The sequence below is a fragment of the Nicotiana sylvestris genome, chromosome 11 (assembly GCF_000393655.2).
Source record: "Nicotiana sylvestris chromosome 11, ASM39365v2, whole genome shotgun sequence".
In the NCBI taxonomy this organism is placed as follows: Eukaryota; Viridiplantae; Streptophyta; class Magnoliopsida; order Solanales; family Solanaceae; genus Nicotiana; species Nicotiana sylvestris.
In genome coordinates this window covers 158,019,641-158,036,919 of record NC_091067.1, presented here as the reverse complement: position 1 = coordinate 158,036,919, position 17,279 = coordinate 158,019,641, and positions in this window count along the sequence as shown.

Sequence of the window (17,279 nt, the reverse complement as noted above, 5' to 3'; positions counted from 1 at the left end):
GGTTCAAGACATTGCAACCCTTCTTGTTACAGAATTTTGAGAGTCCTCCTCAAAATTCTGCCCTAGTTAAATTGATTGATACTTTCGACTGCTACTAGCGATGATTGGCTGAAATTAACTTCGGAATTTTGAGGGTCTTCCTCAAAATTCTGCCCTAGTTTCCAATCACAGGGGGAAATGAAAATTTTATTGAATTGTGACCGAACCCATAGGGCTGCCTATGTATCCCCTCTTAAACAGTAATCAAGTCAGGCGTAGTTCAATTTACATCATATGAGGGAAGCATAAAGGTTACACATAGTAACGCTTGACTGCATCTGAATTGATCGACTTCGGCCAGACTTCTCTGTCTATTTCTGCAAGTATGAAGGCTCCTCCTGTTAGAACCTGGTGAACCATGTACGGACCCTACCAGTTGGGAGAGAATTTCCCCTTGGCTTCATGTTGATGCAAACAAATTTTCTTTAACACCAGGTGCCCCGGTGTGAACTGTCTCGACTTGACTCTTTTGTTGAAGGCTTTGGACATTCTATTCTGATAAAGTTGACCATGGCAAACTGCATTCATCGTCTTTCCGTCTATGAGGGCTAGTTGCTCATAACAACTTTTCACCCACTCTGCGTCGTCGAGCTCAGCTTCCTGTATGATCGTTAGGGAGGGAATTTCTACCTCAGCGGGAATGACTGCTTCTGTACCATAAACCAGCATTTAGGGGGTTGCCCCAGTTGATGTGCGGACTGTGGTGCGGTACCCCAAAAGAGAAAATGATAACTTCTCTTGCCACTGTTTATGCTTATCTATCATTTTCCTCAATAATTTCTTGATATTCTTATTGGCGGCTTCTACTACTCCATTCATCTAGGGTCTGTAGGCTGTAGAATTCTTGTGTCTAATTCTGAAAGTGTCACACATGGCTTTCATCAAGTCACTATTGAGGTTGGAGCCGTTGTCGGTAATGATTGACTCTGGAATCCCAAATCAACAAACAATACTGTCGCGGACAAAGTCTGCCACGACCTTCTTGGTTACTGCTATGTAAGATGCTGCTTCAACCCATTTGGTAAAATAGTCAATTTCTACCAAGATAACTTGTGCCCGTTTGATGTGGCAGGTTCGATTGGTCCAATAACATCCATTCCCTAGGCGGCGAACGACCATGGTGAGCTTGTTGCATTGAGATCATTTGGAGGTACCTTTATCATGTCAGCATTATCTGATAGCGGTGACATTTTCGAACATACTGGATGCAGTCTGTCTCCATATTCATCCAAAAGTAACCAGCGCGGAGTATCTTCTTCGCTAAGACAAAACCGTTCATATGTGGACCGTAGGTCCCTGCATGAATCTCCTCTAATAGCCTGGATACTTTTTTCGCATCGACACACATTAGTAATCCCAAATCAGGAGTCCTACTATACAGGATTCCTCCACTATGAAAGAAATTATTGGATAACCTCCAAAGTGTGCGCTTTTGTGTAGGATTTGCAAGTTTCGAGTATTCCCCTTTCCGCAAGTATTCCTTAATATCATGAAACCAAGGTTTTCCGTCTGCTTCTTCTTCAACATGAGCACAATAGGATAGATGATCATGGATCTTTACCAGAATAGAATCAATGAAGTTTTTATCTGGATGTTGTATCATGGATGATAGGGTAGCCAATGCATCAGCGAATTTATTCTAGACCCTGGGAACATGTTGGAATTCTGTCTTTATGAACTCTTTCTCAATTCCTGTACATAATGCAGATACGGGAGTATCTTGGTTACCTATTCTTCATGGATTTGATGTATAAGTAGGTCTGAATCTCCGATCACTAGCGACTCTTGAATGTTCATGTCAATGGCCATTTTGAGCCCTAGGATGCAGGCTTCATACTCGGCCATGTTGTTGGTGCAGGGAAACCTGAGCTTGGTGGATACTGGATAATACTGACTGGTTTCTGATACTAGGACTGCTCCTATGCCAACTCTTTTGAAATTTACTGCTCCATCAAAAAACATTTTCCAACCGTCATAGAATTATGCAATGTCTTCTCTTATGAATGATACCTCATCGTTGGGAAAATACGTTTTTAGGGGTTCGTATTCTCCGTCCATGGGATTTTCAGCAAGGTGATCTGCTAGTGCCTGTCCCTTGATTGCCTTCTGAGTGACGTAAACAATGTCAAATTCGCTCAACAGGATTTGCCACTTGGCTAGCTTACCGGTGGGCATGGGCTTCTGGAAGATGTACTTTAAAGGATCTATCCTTGATATGAGATATGTAGTATAGGCACAGAAGTAGTGCCTCAGCTTCTGAGCTACCCAAGTCAAAGCACAGCAAGTGCGCTCTAACAGAGAATAACGACCCTCATACGGTGTGAACTTCTTACTGAGGTAATAGATGGCCTGCTCCCTCCTCCCTGTTTCGTCATGCTGCCCTAGAACGCAACCGAATTTCCATCCAATACTGCAAGGTAGAGTAATAGAGGTCTACCTGGCTCTGGCGGGACCAAAACAGGTGGTGTTGACAAGTACTCCTTGATTTTGTTGAAAGCTTTTTGGCAGTCATCAGTCCATTTGGTAGCGGTGTCCTTCTTCAACATCTTAAATATTGGCTCATAGATAACCATAGATTGTGCTATGAACCGGCTGATGTAGTTAAGTCTCCCCAAGAAACTCATCACGTCCTTCTTGTTCTTTGGTGGTGGCAGTTCTTGAATAGCTTTGACCTTTGATGGATCCAGTTCTATTCCTCGACGACTCACAATGAACCCAAGTAGTTTCCCAGTAGGAACCCTGAATGCACACTTTGCGGGATTCAGTTTCAGGTTGTACCTTCTCAATCTAGTGAAGAACTTCCTCAAATCTTCCATGTGATAAGTGGCTTTTTTGGACTTGATGATAACATCGTCTACGTATACCTCTATCTCCTTGTGTATCATATCATGAGAAAGGGTAGTCATGGCCATCATGTAGGTGGCCCCAGCATTCTTTAATCCAAACGACATCATCTTGTAACAGTACATCCCCCATGGTGTAATGAAAGCCATTTTCTCAGTATCTTCTTTATCCATCCAGATCTGATGATACCCAGCAAAACAATCTACAAATGACTGCAGCTCATGCTTGGCGCAATTGTCGATCAGGATGTGTATATTCGGCAAAGGGAAGTCATCTTTCGGACTGTCCCGATTGAGATCCCGGTAGTCGACACAGACTCTAACCTTCCCGTCCTTCTTTGGTACTGGCACGATGTTGGCTAACAATGTTGGATATTCTACTACCCTGAGAACTTTAGCTTTGACCTGCTTAGTGACTTCTTCCTTGATTTTCAGACTCATATCAGGCTTGAACTTTCTGAGCTTTTGCTTTACTGGTGGACATGTTGGATCGGTTGGCAGTTTGTGAGCCATAATAGATGTACTCAGACCAATCATGTCGTCATATGACCAGGTGAATATGTCCTCATATTCCCTTAGAAATTCTATGTACTCTCCCTTTTTCTGACGGTGACAAATAGACGCTGATTCGTGTTTCTTTGACATTCTCTGCATCTCCCAGGTTAACGATCTCAGTCTCGTCCAAGTTGGACTTATGTCTATTCTCAAAATTTTTTATTTCTTTAACAATCTCTTCTGGTATATCATCTTCCTCTGAATCTATGTCCGTTTGTTGCGTTGTCTCGTTACATGTCACAGTCATCGGTTCATCAAGATAAGTAATAGTAATGTTGTATAAGTAAAGTAATGAGAGAAAATAATAGTAATAAGAATTAATTCATAAGAAAAATCAAAATTCTTTGATAAATTGCATAATTGTTTTAAACATTGGAAATCTTATTGCAGGAATTGAAAACATGGGAAAAATAAAATCTTTCAGTAAATTAAAATAGTGCTTGTTTTAGCCTTGCTACCCCGAGGCTCGTCGGGCTCTAGTTGTCCTGATGTTCCAGTTATTGAGGCGGGCCCCTCTGCTTACGGCCTGTATGGAAGGGCCTTCCTCCCTCTCCTCCTCGAGAACAACACAACAATCTATGTCATTGTCCTCTAAGAACAAGTTCCTTACAGCTGCCAGTGCTTCATCCTCTTTTGATCCGTAGATAACATCGGCTGGTTGGAAAGTCTGCTCCAAATGCGATATCAGATGCTCCAGCGGATAATAAGGACCGCGCCATGGTGGCGACCAACTGTTGAATTCCTCCCAGGTATACTCATATCCGAGACCGAAGGTGGTGCCGTATTTCTTGAGTTTTATGGGCTTAACGATTCCTTGGATGTTTTTACCGAGCCATTTGCAGGTTCGTACCCACACCAATTCAGTATACTCTTGATCTTGTTATCCCACCATTTGTCTTTGTTAACAACATTCACCCTTTCGATGTGATGGTAAGTTTCTTCTCCTAGCTTCATTCTTCCTTCGATTGACGGAATGGTCTGGCGACTATATATAGTATTGCTTCCGTCGCCGTGAATGATTACCTCTTGATGGTTCCATTCAAATTTCACCGCCTGATGTAGTGTCGATGCCATAGCCCCATCAGCGTGAATCCATGGTCGTCCCAGCAGTAGATTGTAACATGCCGATATGTCTATCACTTGCAAGTCAACATCGAACCAAGTTGGCCCCATTTGCAAACACAGACTAATTTCCCCAATGGTGGATCTTTGGGAGTCGTCGAAGGATTTCACGTTGATAGCTCCATCCTTTATCTTGTGCAATCCTTTGCCCAATTTCTTAAGTGTTACCAGTGGACAAATGTTGATGCTGGAACCCCCATCAATCAGGATCCTGGTGATAAAGTAGTCTTCGCATTGCACAGTGATGTGCAGTGCTTTGTTGTGACCTAACCCTTCCGGCGGTAGCTCATCCTCATGAAAAGTAATTTTGTGACTTTCTAATACATGTCCGACTATGTTGGCCATATCCCCGCCAGTAATGTTTCTTGGCATGTATGCTTCGCTCAGCACCTTCAATAGAGCATTCTTGTGTGCCTCAGAATTTTGTAGCAAAGCAAGTATGGAGATCTGCGCCGGTGTTTTGTTCAACTAGTTGATGACCGAGTATTCCTTGGCCTATATCTTTCTCCAAAGATCATTTAGACCTATTTCAATGATGGGCGACCGATTGGAGGCCTGCTTGCTTGACTCGGCTAGATGTTCAGGGGTATAAACTCTACCAGTTCTTGTCATACCCTGTGCGGCAACAGTTTCCTCGGTCCTACCCTTGCCTTTTCTTCTTACCTCGGCTGTATAGTCCCATGGTATAGCCTTGGTATGGAATAGCGTCATGGTGGACATCTCCACTGGGATCGGTGTAGACATCTTCACTCCGAACGGAACATGTGCTTTGGGAGGTAAAACTGCAACTTCAAATGGTAGAGGTGCATTTGCTGGAGTCACGAATTTGACCTCAATTGGTGTTGGTGTCTTTGTAGTTGCTTCGAACTCAAGTGGCACAGACATGTTTACCTCAGCGCCCCCAGATGGCTGAATCTGGACTATGATTGGATTAAGAGTAACTATTGGTTTCTTTGGATCATCACCTTCTGTGATCAACCCAATCGACCCCTCGGGATCCCAATCATCCTCTATTTTGATCATGTGAATGCCTCCACCCTTATGGTCTGGTAGAGTATTGTTACGAACATTTGGAGCAAGTTTCTTAGCCACAATAATTTTGTTGTCAATCAGAGCCTGGATCTTGTCTTTCAGAGAACGACATTCGTTGATGGTGTGTCCCTTCATGCCGAAATGGTATGCACAGGATTTGTTTGGATTGACCCATTGAGAAGGGTTATTAGGGGTTATGGCAAGGATAGGAGTGACATAACCAGTGGCTTTGAGTCTCTCGTATAACTGGTCAACGGGTTCGGCAATGGCTGTATATTGTTTAGGAGGTCCGCAGTCAAAATTTGGTCGAGGTCTAGGAAAGTTTTGGCGTATAGGGGGTGATTGATAGTGGGATGGTTGAGCATTGTAGGCTTGGTAAACAGGTGCGGGTTGGGAATATCTGGGTAAAGTAGGTTGATATGTGGGAGGTGGAGGTGATTAATAAGTGGGTGATGGAGTTTGGTAAGAGGGTGAGGATGCTTGGTAATTTGGTGTAGGCTGATATGTGAGTGGATGCATCAGATAGGTTTGGTATTTGATGGGAGATTTGGTTCTCTGTGCAACCATTACGGCCCCTATGTACCTTTTCTTGGACACACCACCAGACTGTAAGGCCTTGTTTGTAGCTTGCAAGGCCTCAAAGTTCGTAACCATACCTTTTTTGATGCCCTCTTCAATCCTTTCACCCAGCTTGATAATGTTGGAAATTTTTTGGCTCTCGATCAACATTAGCTGCTCTTAATACTGCGGGTCCTGAGCCCGGACGATGAATTTGTTCATCTGTTCTTCCTCTAAGGCAGGTCTGACCTTAGCAGCTTCGGACCTCCAGCGAGTAGCATACTTGCAAAATGTTTCTGTGGGTTTCTTCTTTAGATTCTGAGTGTAGAACACATTCGGCGCATTTTGTGTGTTGAACCTGAACCTTTCCATAAAATCGGACGCCATACCTACCTAGTTTGGCCATTTTTTCGGATCTTGGCTAATATACCAGGATAGCGCATCTCCCTTCAGACTCCTCATGAACAGCTTCATGCAGATTCTCTCATCTTTCCCTACTCTAACCAGTTTATCGCAGTATGTTCTTAAATGGACCCTCGGATCACCTGTACCATCAAACATTTCGAACTTCGGAGGTTTGTACCCCTCGGGCAGTTCAACATCGGGCTGTATGCAAAGATCTTCATAGTTCAGCCCTTCAATTCCCTTACTTCCTTCAACGCCTTGAATTCGGCTAGTCAATTTTTTGAGTTCTTCAGCCAGGTTCCTAATGAACAAATCCTTGTCATCAGACTCGAGTGTGCTTGAAATGGGTTGGGTGGAGTGTGGCATAGTCTCCTCGTAGATAGGGGTGTTATGGTGGGTGTGGAAGTGGTCATTTGTGGAGTTTTGGGGTTCCGAAATGAGCAGTGGGGTATTGTTGGAAGTATGGCAGGTGTTGCAGTGGTGGTGAGGAGCATGATGGTTCTGTGGCTTTGGGATATTTTGTGGAGGTGTGGGGTTCCGAGCATTTGGGAAATTGACATCGGGAGTGGTGAGGGAAAATGACAGGTTTGCCAGGTTCCGAACCTGATCAAGTTCTTCTTGGAATTTCAGCAGTTTTTGTTCGAGCTGTGATGCATTTTCTTTAGGAACCAACGTACCATGACCATGAGTGACCTTTACCCGTTCAGTTGAGTTCTCTTTTCTGGCGTTGTTCAAACATATTCCCTTTGTTCTTGTTTTTGATAGGAATAAAAGGAGGAGTTGGTGGAGGGCCCCTGGATCTCGTGGAATAAGATGATATTGCCAGAATGCACGAACTAATCTTTAGCAGGGGGGATAAATAAACAAAAAAGGTAACAAGTTAGTGAGGATTATAAGAAAATGTTATGATATTTAAATACATAGTGCAAGAATGTAAATGATGTCCTATTTGGGAACCTCTTTGTGCCCGAGGTAGGCCTAGCGACAAGTTGATTTGGAGAACTTAGAATACTAAATGCCTCATTTCATTGATTAAAAAATAGACAAATCCCAAATCGACACTAAATAACAGGAAATAAAGTCACTAATAGCCATTGGCCTTATTACATTCATAAAACGAAAAAGCAAATTCCTATCTACTGGATCCCAGAAGGACCTTCCCCATTCTCGGCATCTTTGGCTCCGTCGAACAGCTTTCCCAACTCGCGAAGTCCCAGCAATAGGTAGGCTCTGGCTAGATGTCCGCCCTTATTTCCTTCAACACCCTAGCAATCCTCGATTCTTTTGAGAAATTTCCTTTCCAGCTCTACTATGCCCCGCTCCAAGTACCCCAGTCGCTTGTTGGCACTGACAGCCATGCCTTTCCATTCCTCGATTAGCTTTTGGTTGGCTTCTTGTATCTCATAGTGCTCGCTCTCACATTCCTGGATCCTCTTGCGCAGTTGATTGTATTTGACTTATGCCTCAGCCCTCTCATCTATGATCCTGTGGCCCCTAGCAAGTCCTGGCTGACCCAGACCATCGTGATTAGATTCTAACTAGCCTGAATAGTAGGGAGCGCAACCAGCGTGGTATCTGTCTAGCTATATAGTATCTCTTCCCATAATGATCTTGCAATGACACATATGCTGAGCTTGGCACTTATAAAGACTGTTATCAGCTTGAAAGTCAGTCCGAAAGTGACTCATCTTGTCGACAATTGGTATAACCTGCTTCCTACCAGCCTGTCTCATAACTCGGAGAGGAACATAAGGGTCAGTTCCTCTCAAACCGATCAGTATCAGAAATGGTACATCCCTAGATCGGGCGATAAACTCCTTGGTAGGGAACCATTCGAACATCCATTGTATTTGATCCTTAGTTAGGTTTTCAAACAACTCTAACCATCCCTTGGCGTCTTCTGGCTGGGGGAACATGTTGGGCATGTAATTCATCCACCTTGGATGATGGAAAGCTATATGATCATACCAGTTCCTTCGCTGAATCTCTTGCCGGTATTCACCCATTTGGAGATGTTCTATGAGCCAGAGCTGGAGTAGCAAATTGCAGCCCTCGAAGTGTTTGGCTCCTCGTTGACACTTCTCCAAGGCTCGGTATATCTCTGCAATAATCATGGGCACAATGCTGAAAGGAAGCCCGCCAATGCCCTCCATCAGAGTTTTAGTTACCATAGCCATCCTGGTATGGATCCTTGCTTTCTTCATTGGAAAAACTACCAACCCCAGGAAACAAAACATAAATACAAAGACCCTTCGGTGAATATGCCCTAATGTTATGATGGCAAATTCGTCAAGGATGGGTACGGTAGGACTTGCTGTGACCGTACCTCTCATACAAATAGTCAAAGGCGATATAAGATTCCTTCAAACATGTCAGTTCTGGATTTTTCTTCATACCCATCATTTTGAGGAAACCCATGCCCTTGCGGTTCTCAGGCATTAACAGACCTGAAGTTTCCCATGGTATACCAGCCAATCCTCCTATTTCTTCTAGCAAGGGTGTCATTTCAATGTCCCCGAAGCGGAACACAAACCTATCACAATCCCAGAACAGAGTAACAACTTCTATGATCTTGTTGTTGGGTTGGATTTCTAGGAGGGAAGGTAGGTTTCCCAAATATTTTCGGATAAGAGTCTGATCACTAAAGTGAAGATGCTCCCACCAGCTTAGCAATTCTGGATGGATGTTGGTGACCATGCCGAATCTGGGGACTTTGTGCCTCATATTTCTGCAAGATAAAAGGGTTAAGACCCTACCCCCACTAGACTCGACTATTTAAATATCAATAATTGACATAAAAGCATTGAGTTCTTCAAATAAATGCACAAAACGTGATAGTGTCTGTTTGGGTTTTAGGGAAACCCAATGGACTTTGGACAAGGCTATCTTAAAGAGTCATTATACGGACAACATAACTGACTCGGCTAGGTTTGACCATGATGCATGCACAGTTAAACAGAGTAAGGTTTCTATGGGGTTTTAGACTGGTACCCTTGAGTGGACAACTCAAGGGGGAAAGGCACGGAACCGTCGACTACACCGTTGATCGACTGGTTTTACCGCAAATACGCCTTTTCCGAATTTAGGGGGTGATAATATCGGAAGAGCGCAACCACTCATTATAAGCGTTTCTATGGTATTTTGTTTGGCACAAGTGGAATATGATGTTGAGCATGATTATGCAATAATTAAAGTAGGTAGTCACATATTTACACGTTAAAAAAGCAATAAATACAACAGTTCCATAATTTAAAGCGGTAATTAAGGAAAGCAGTAAAGGAAAAGCAACAAAAAGACAAGTCAGTTTTGAAATCGAAAAGAAAATTGAATGCTTAAAAGAAATAAACAAATAATTGCGCATAAAGAAGCATAAATCACAATAATAGTCTGAAATAGTAAAAGCCTAAAATTCCCTAACAAAGTCGCCATGCCGTCGTGCCCCCTTTTTCTAGAGCGAAATTGGGTTTATGACATTTGGAAGGACAACTCGTTCCTTTTGGGAACTGAGTTTGAATTTGAAGAGTCGCCACCTAATGATTGGGTTGCATTAGGACACCAAAAGAGTTTGATTTGGAACAACCAGAGATAGGGTAAGGGCTTGAAATTATTCCAAGGAGAAGGTGTTAGGAACCCCTCAAAATCCACTAGTGTGGTTCCCGGCCAGACAATTATTGTGAATTTGGGGTACAACTAATATATAGACAAATAAAGCTCAAATAGGAAGGGATTTCACATATAAAGGTTTGAAAAAATAGACAAAGTTTAAAAGAGCAATTTGAGGAAGCTGATTCTAGAATGAAAATGTTAAAGAAATAAGAATAAAGGAAGGGGGGGGGGTTCCTAGGTTTACTAAAAATATGGATCACCCCACACAACGTCTGGTAATCACTTCTCAATGAGGGGTTACACGTGATGTTATCGCGTGGTCATCATATCCATATCTACCCTTTCCATCCCGTTAAGGTATTTAAAGCGCGGGTTGGTCTCGTTTACTTATTGCATGCTATTACCCATCCCAATCCTATTAGTCCCGGAGGCATTTAGGACTACTAATCCTAAAAGGGAGGGATGTTGGGCTTATTTGGAGTTTCAAAGGTAAAAATTCTAAAGCGACATACAAAACACATATACATGTTTGGGGAAACATATAAACAAACAGAGGCTCATGTATACCTCCTCAAAACAAAACATATAAAATAGTATGTCCTGCACGTACTATTTAGGTCTGATTTAGAAAACATTAAAGACAAAGCAGATGAGGTTGTTGAGGCAGTTTTAGTTTATTACATATTTCAGATAAGAAGTCCAAGTTAGGCCTGCCTGCTGGTTGTAATAATTAACAGAAGCAGATTCGGTTGTCAATTATTGCTCTAAGGATTGCCTAAGTGTTGAACAAAGATCCTATAGGCATGGTATCTACTGGATTCAGAAAACGGAATAAGAAGATTCGAAGCAAACTGTTTGCATGCATACTTATTAAACTGCTAAGCGACAGAATCAGATTATCAAAAGAGAGACATGATTTAAGCGAATTGATTAAAAGCTCTACAACTGACAGTACTCATTATTACTGATTTTAGATTTATGCTTAAGTGAAGTGGACCAGATTCGATTAGGAATTCCTATAGGCATGACTTCTATGCGTTGTTGCTTTTAAACCTTGTACACATGGTGTAAAAATGCAGAAAAACCTTATTGGCATAGTATCTAAATGCATAAGACTAGTTTTAATCCTATAAACATGGTATCTAGTTTGCAGAATTTTGCTTAAGGCCTATGCGCATGGTATCTAGGTGTAATTGAATACGCAGAATCGAAAAATCCTAGAGGCATGACTTCTACTTGTATTTGAATATGCAGAATTCAAAATACCTATAGACATGATTTCTATATGAGAATTGGATATGCAGAATTCAGAACGACCTATAGGCATGATGTCTATATGCATTTGAGTATGCAGAATTCAAAATATCTATAGACATGGTATCTATGTAAGATTTGGATATGCAGAATTCAGAACGACCTATAGGCATGATGTCTATATGCATTTGAGTATGCAGAATTCAAAATACCTATAGACATGGTATCTATGTGAGAATTGGATATGCAGAATTCAAAATGACCTATAGGCATGATTTCTATATGCATTTGAATATGCAGAATTCAAAATACCTATAGACATGTTATCTACCCTTTGAATACATAGTCACCCAACATTTTTCACTAACCATCCCCAAGAGTGTATTACAAATTATTACAGCCCGAAATAAAATAAGAATACATCAGAAAAATATAAATAAAAGTACAACTAGAGGAAGCCTGATTTCGACTTCCTCACTGAGTTATGAGGCAAACCAACTCCAAAAGATCATGATCAAAAGCCTTTCTCCTATTTGAGTGTGTCAAAGTTCCCGAAGAGCCTCAATGGGACTCCGGGCAATGCTCACACCCAAATGTATTATTAGGACAGGGATACATGCGGTGTGGAAGGGCCAGCCCTCAAGTGTCCAAGTTCAGAGGGAGCTCAAAGGGTCCCAAGGCAAGGCTCACAAGAGGGGGCAAAACTTAAAGACTAAGAAAGCGTGCAAGTGCAAAACAGAATGCTAAAAGGGGGGAAATGAGAGGGAAACAACTACAAATAAGTACCCATAAGGGGTCCAGGGGAATAGGGAAATTATGAAAAGCCTATTGCTTAGGCAGGGGCAGGCTTTAGGCATGCCCAGCAATGGAGAATGCTAGCATACCTATAAGCCTACTAGAACACACATTATTAGAGGCTAGGATCCCAAGGGATCAAGTTTGATTCATGGACAATAATTTGCAGTATTGCCGTGCCTCAAACCATAGCATGAACACATAAGGGGTAAGGGTTTGGGATTCATAATAGAACATGCATAAAGAAATTTTAGCATGCTAGAGTAAGTGTTGAACTATATAGAAGCAGTAGGTAGACATGCATACAAAGGTAGTAAATAAACACATTGTTGTGGTGCTGAAAACCTTAAATCAGGACATACCGGTTTCAAAGAAGCAAATAGAGAAAAGCAGATAGTAGGGCTTGCAAATAGGCCACAGTACATCTAACAAGAGAAAATACTTTTGAGTATGGGTATAAGTTCAGAAAGACTATGAGTGTTCATGTGTTTGTATCAATGAAGAGCAGGTATTTATAGTGTGTAAACAGGCAGCAAATAAGGTAAGGATTGTAGTTCAGAAATAATTAAGTAAATATGTGTCAATTAAAATTAAATTAGTATCAAAGACTTCCTTTAACCAAGGAGTTTAAACTTAAACGGTAGCATGCAAGTGCTAAATAAGGGAAGAAATCATATAGGGCTGAATATGACCAATAAGGAAATATTTCCAGCATAGTACAAGTACACAATAGGTAATAGAGGCTAGGTTCGTCGGACTCTAATCAGGGAAAGGCCTGTAAGAATCCCATACCAATGTAATCAAGGTAAGGGGATCAAATCGACTTAAGTAGAAAAGGTAGGGGTCAAAGGTTCGAAGGAAAGTATTCAAATAAATCCAAGAAGCAGGGAAATCAGAAAGAATCAATTACAAGAGTGCAATCAGAATTACACAAAGAGATTTGAAATCAGTCCACAATCAAAGGTTATTTTGAGAGGGAATTTTAGCATATAAAGGAGTGCATAACATTAGGCATGCAAGGCTGAACTCATGACTAAGAGAGACAGTCACATAGGTCCATTTCACCAACTTAGTAATAGAGAAAGGGGATGGTATCAGAAGTATGCAAAAGGTCAAGTAGAAAGCTTTTCTGAAAACTGTAATCCAGTTCCAATGAGAGCAGTAAATCAAAATCACATAAAGCACAGAAGTTGAAACAAAGATTTGGAAACTTAGTCGAGCAACAGATGAAGCAACTTCAGAAACCCAAATAGGTCCAAAGAGATTAGGGTTTCGAAACCAAACTAGTTCAGAGATGAGGAACCAATAAATCACATAGCAAATAGCCTCAAAACTCGGATGAACCTCAAAATTCTAGGGGTTTACCATTAATCGAGTATAGAGACGAAAACAAGTAAATCAGGCAGAAATACTTACGAAATAAGTTCAGAAATCTCAAAAGAGAACTAAGACTCTTAGCATGTATTTTCCAGTAGAAGAAACTCATGAGAAACATAGTAAAAGAACCACATAATAAACACAGTAGAAGAACACATAAAGAAACACAGTAGAAGAAACTCGTAAGAAACATAGTAGAAGAACCACATAAGAAACACATAAGGAAACTAGTAGAAGAAACTCATGAGAAACACAGTGGAACATGTTTAAAGATCAGAAAACCCCTAAATCGGAAAAGATAAAGGTTTTGAAAGCAGAGTTTTTGAAAGAAACTTTTGAGAAAACGTTTAAAATTTTAGGGAAAACACGGATCTAGAACAGATCTAAAGAAATCAGAAGAACCTCAAAAGTTAGGGTTTCAGAAGGAACCAAATGGTGAGAAAGGCTTGGAGAGTCATTGATCTTAGCAGGAGAAGTCGAGATCAGGCTCGAATAGCCATGGCTTGCCGGAGCAAGGCCGGAGATGGCCATAGAACTCGAATCAAACAAGCTCTGGGCCAAGCTTCTTCGTGGTCAGGCCTCGAAACTTCAGTAACCAAACGTGTAGGAGTTATAGGAGTCTAGTATAGGACTTCAATGGCCTTGGAAGCCATGGATTCCAACGATTTTAGGCTGGAAGTGGAGAGAGGCGACTAGGGTTTGAGAGGGGAGTTGAGAGAGAACTGAGAGAGGAGGGAGTTTGAAGGTGGCTACAAGTGCAAATGACTAGGGTTTGGGGGGGGGGATAGGTCGGGATTAATTTAGGAAAGGTTAAATGGTGGCCGTTGATCATTTTCATCAACGGCCTGGATTAAATAGGAATCCGGGCGGGTTATTCAAACGGGTTGTGGGTCGGGTAGATTTAGGATTTGGGCTGGGTAATTGGATTTGATATTGGGTTTAATTAGGGGTTCAAATCTGGCCAAAATTGAAATACAAATGGGCTATCATTTAAATAGCCATTTTTTCCTTTTTTATTTTATAAAAAATAGTAAAATAATTTCCAAAAATAAATTAAAAGCACTACATAATTATCCAATTAAAAATACTGAAATTAATTTTATAAATATAAATACAATTAAATCTTAAAAGAGGCAAATATTGCAATTATATGCAATTTAGCTTTAAAAATGCCACATAAATTTGTAAAAATATGAAAACATTATGTTAGCTATATTTTAGTATAAATATGAGAATACAATAAATGAATTACCAAAATGATAATTTTGGAAATAATTATTGGGTTTTTCTTGCTAAAGTAGGGCAATAAATTGATTTAAAAATCCTTAAAAAATTAAGAGAAACATATTAAAACCTTGGGACATACTTACATATCCATATACATGATATTTTGAATGTATTTTGCATATAAAAAATATACAGGAAAAAATTGGGTATCAACAATGGATTTCACGGTATATTCGTAATACTGTAGATGTTGGATTATTTTTTGAGCAGGAAGATAGTCAGCATCTGGTTGGATATTGTGATTCAGATTATGCGGGTGATTTGGATAAGTGTAAATCAACTACTGATTATGTTTTTATTTTTGCAAATGCACCAGTTAGTTGGAAGTTTACTTTGCAGTTAACGGTTGCTTTGTCTACTACGGAGGCAGAGTACATGACAATTACAGAGGCTGTAAAGGAGGCAATTTGGAGGTTTATTAGAGAGAGCTTGGTATTGGTCAAGAAAGCATCACACTATTTTGTGATAGTCAGAGTGCTATCCAATTAGCAAAGAACCAAAGGTGGAATCATGGTGCAGAAAATTCGGACTACAGACAAACCCTGCTGATATGCTAACAAAAGTAGTGACTGCGATCAAGTTTCAACATTTTTTGAACTTGATCAACATTGTTGAACTTTGAAAATTGAAGTTGAAGACACAATCAAAATTTATCACTAAGAGAAAATTGAAAAAGTGAAATCTTGCCAAGGTGAAGATTTGTAGAATTTGACAAGATTAATGTGAACTAGTGTGAACATTTGAAGCCTCCTTTTTTTGGAAGAAATTGGTAGATGCATTTACATTGCATGATCACACTTAATATGATGTCATGCATGACATTATTAAGGCAATTTCCCTTCTATAAATAGCAAGATTTTTGTTCATTTGTAAAACATCTCTCACTTGCCTTCTTATCTCCTAAGGCATTTGAATCTTCTTTCTCTCTTATAGTATTTCACTTGTATTTTGGAGTGAAATAAAGTTTGACTTGATTGTGTCCGGGGACTAGGCAAAAATTAAATTTTGCCGTACCTCGTTAATTTCTGCTATTCTTTTTATTATTGTCTCATTTAATATTTATTAGCTACCTTTAGATATAGTAATTGTGATTTAATCACTTTCTATATATTCGGCTTCCGCAACATTGTGCTGCTTCGAAGACACATGCCATGTTATTGAACAACAATGATATAATTTACTTCAACACATACAACCAAATTTTTAAAATTATACAGTTGTTTTAATAATTTTCTGCTAGTACTATGTGTGCCAAAGTAATGCATGTGATTAGATTCCTTGAACCATAAAACGTTTTATTTTTCATTTTAGCCATAGTATATGGATTATTACATTATGAGCAGAATAAAGACTTGAACTTGATAATTAATAACATTGCAGGCAGAATCGTTTTTTTAATGATTATCTGGTTTCAGGAATACAAAATAATTGGGTTTCAGAAAAGAAAAAGATTGTTTCTTTTAACAAAATGGTTATGAAGAAAAAACCAGAAAACAGAATTGCAAAATATTTACAGTCTTCCCTCCAATGACATGTAGAGATTGATGGATGTCTTCTATCCTTAGGAAGAAGAGAACAACAACAACAACGATCAGTAAAATCCCACTAGTGGGGTCTGGGGAGGGTAGTGTGTACGCAGACCTTACCCCTACCTTGAGGAGGTAGAGAGGCTGTTTCCAAAATTTTATCCTTAGGAAGAACAGAAAATGTCTTAATTTCTTGAAAGGACTTAGAAGTTTATCCGAATCTTAATTTCAAAGTGGTCTGATTTCGTCATAGGTGGCTCGAGATGGTATTCAATGGTTACAACTGTACCAATTGCTTTCGACTCTAATCATGTATACATACACAAAAATATTAAAGGACTCATATACATAGCAATTGCATTCATTTTTTAACACGGTAAGTTTTGTATTTACCTCTGAATTTGGCATGCAGTCTGATGTATTCATGACTAGTTCCAAAACAATATCGAAAGAGATGTTCAATTACACTTACTATTTGGTGAAAAAATTAACCCAGATATATAATCGGCATAATACATAAACAGGCCTCAAACTTGGCCTTAGCTGACAAGTATGCCCTCCAACTTTGAGTGTGCACAAAGTAGGCACCTCAACTTATATAAAGTTGAAGACGTAAATACAAATGCTGACGTGACACATAAATTTTGCAAGTTGGAATATTCAACTGAAAAAGTGGAAACAAGTTAAGGTGCCTACTTGTGCACACTCAAAGTTAGAGGGCATATATGCCAGCTGAGGCCAAGTTTATCCTTATTGAATAGAACATAGGCAGTGTTAAAGATCATTGGAAGAATATAAATCAGTGTTATCACATGCGAAAATGCAAAAAAGCTCTAAGCTCTATTGGGGCTTTAAGAGCAAATATAGCGTGGGCTTTAAT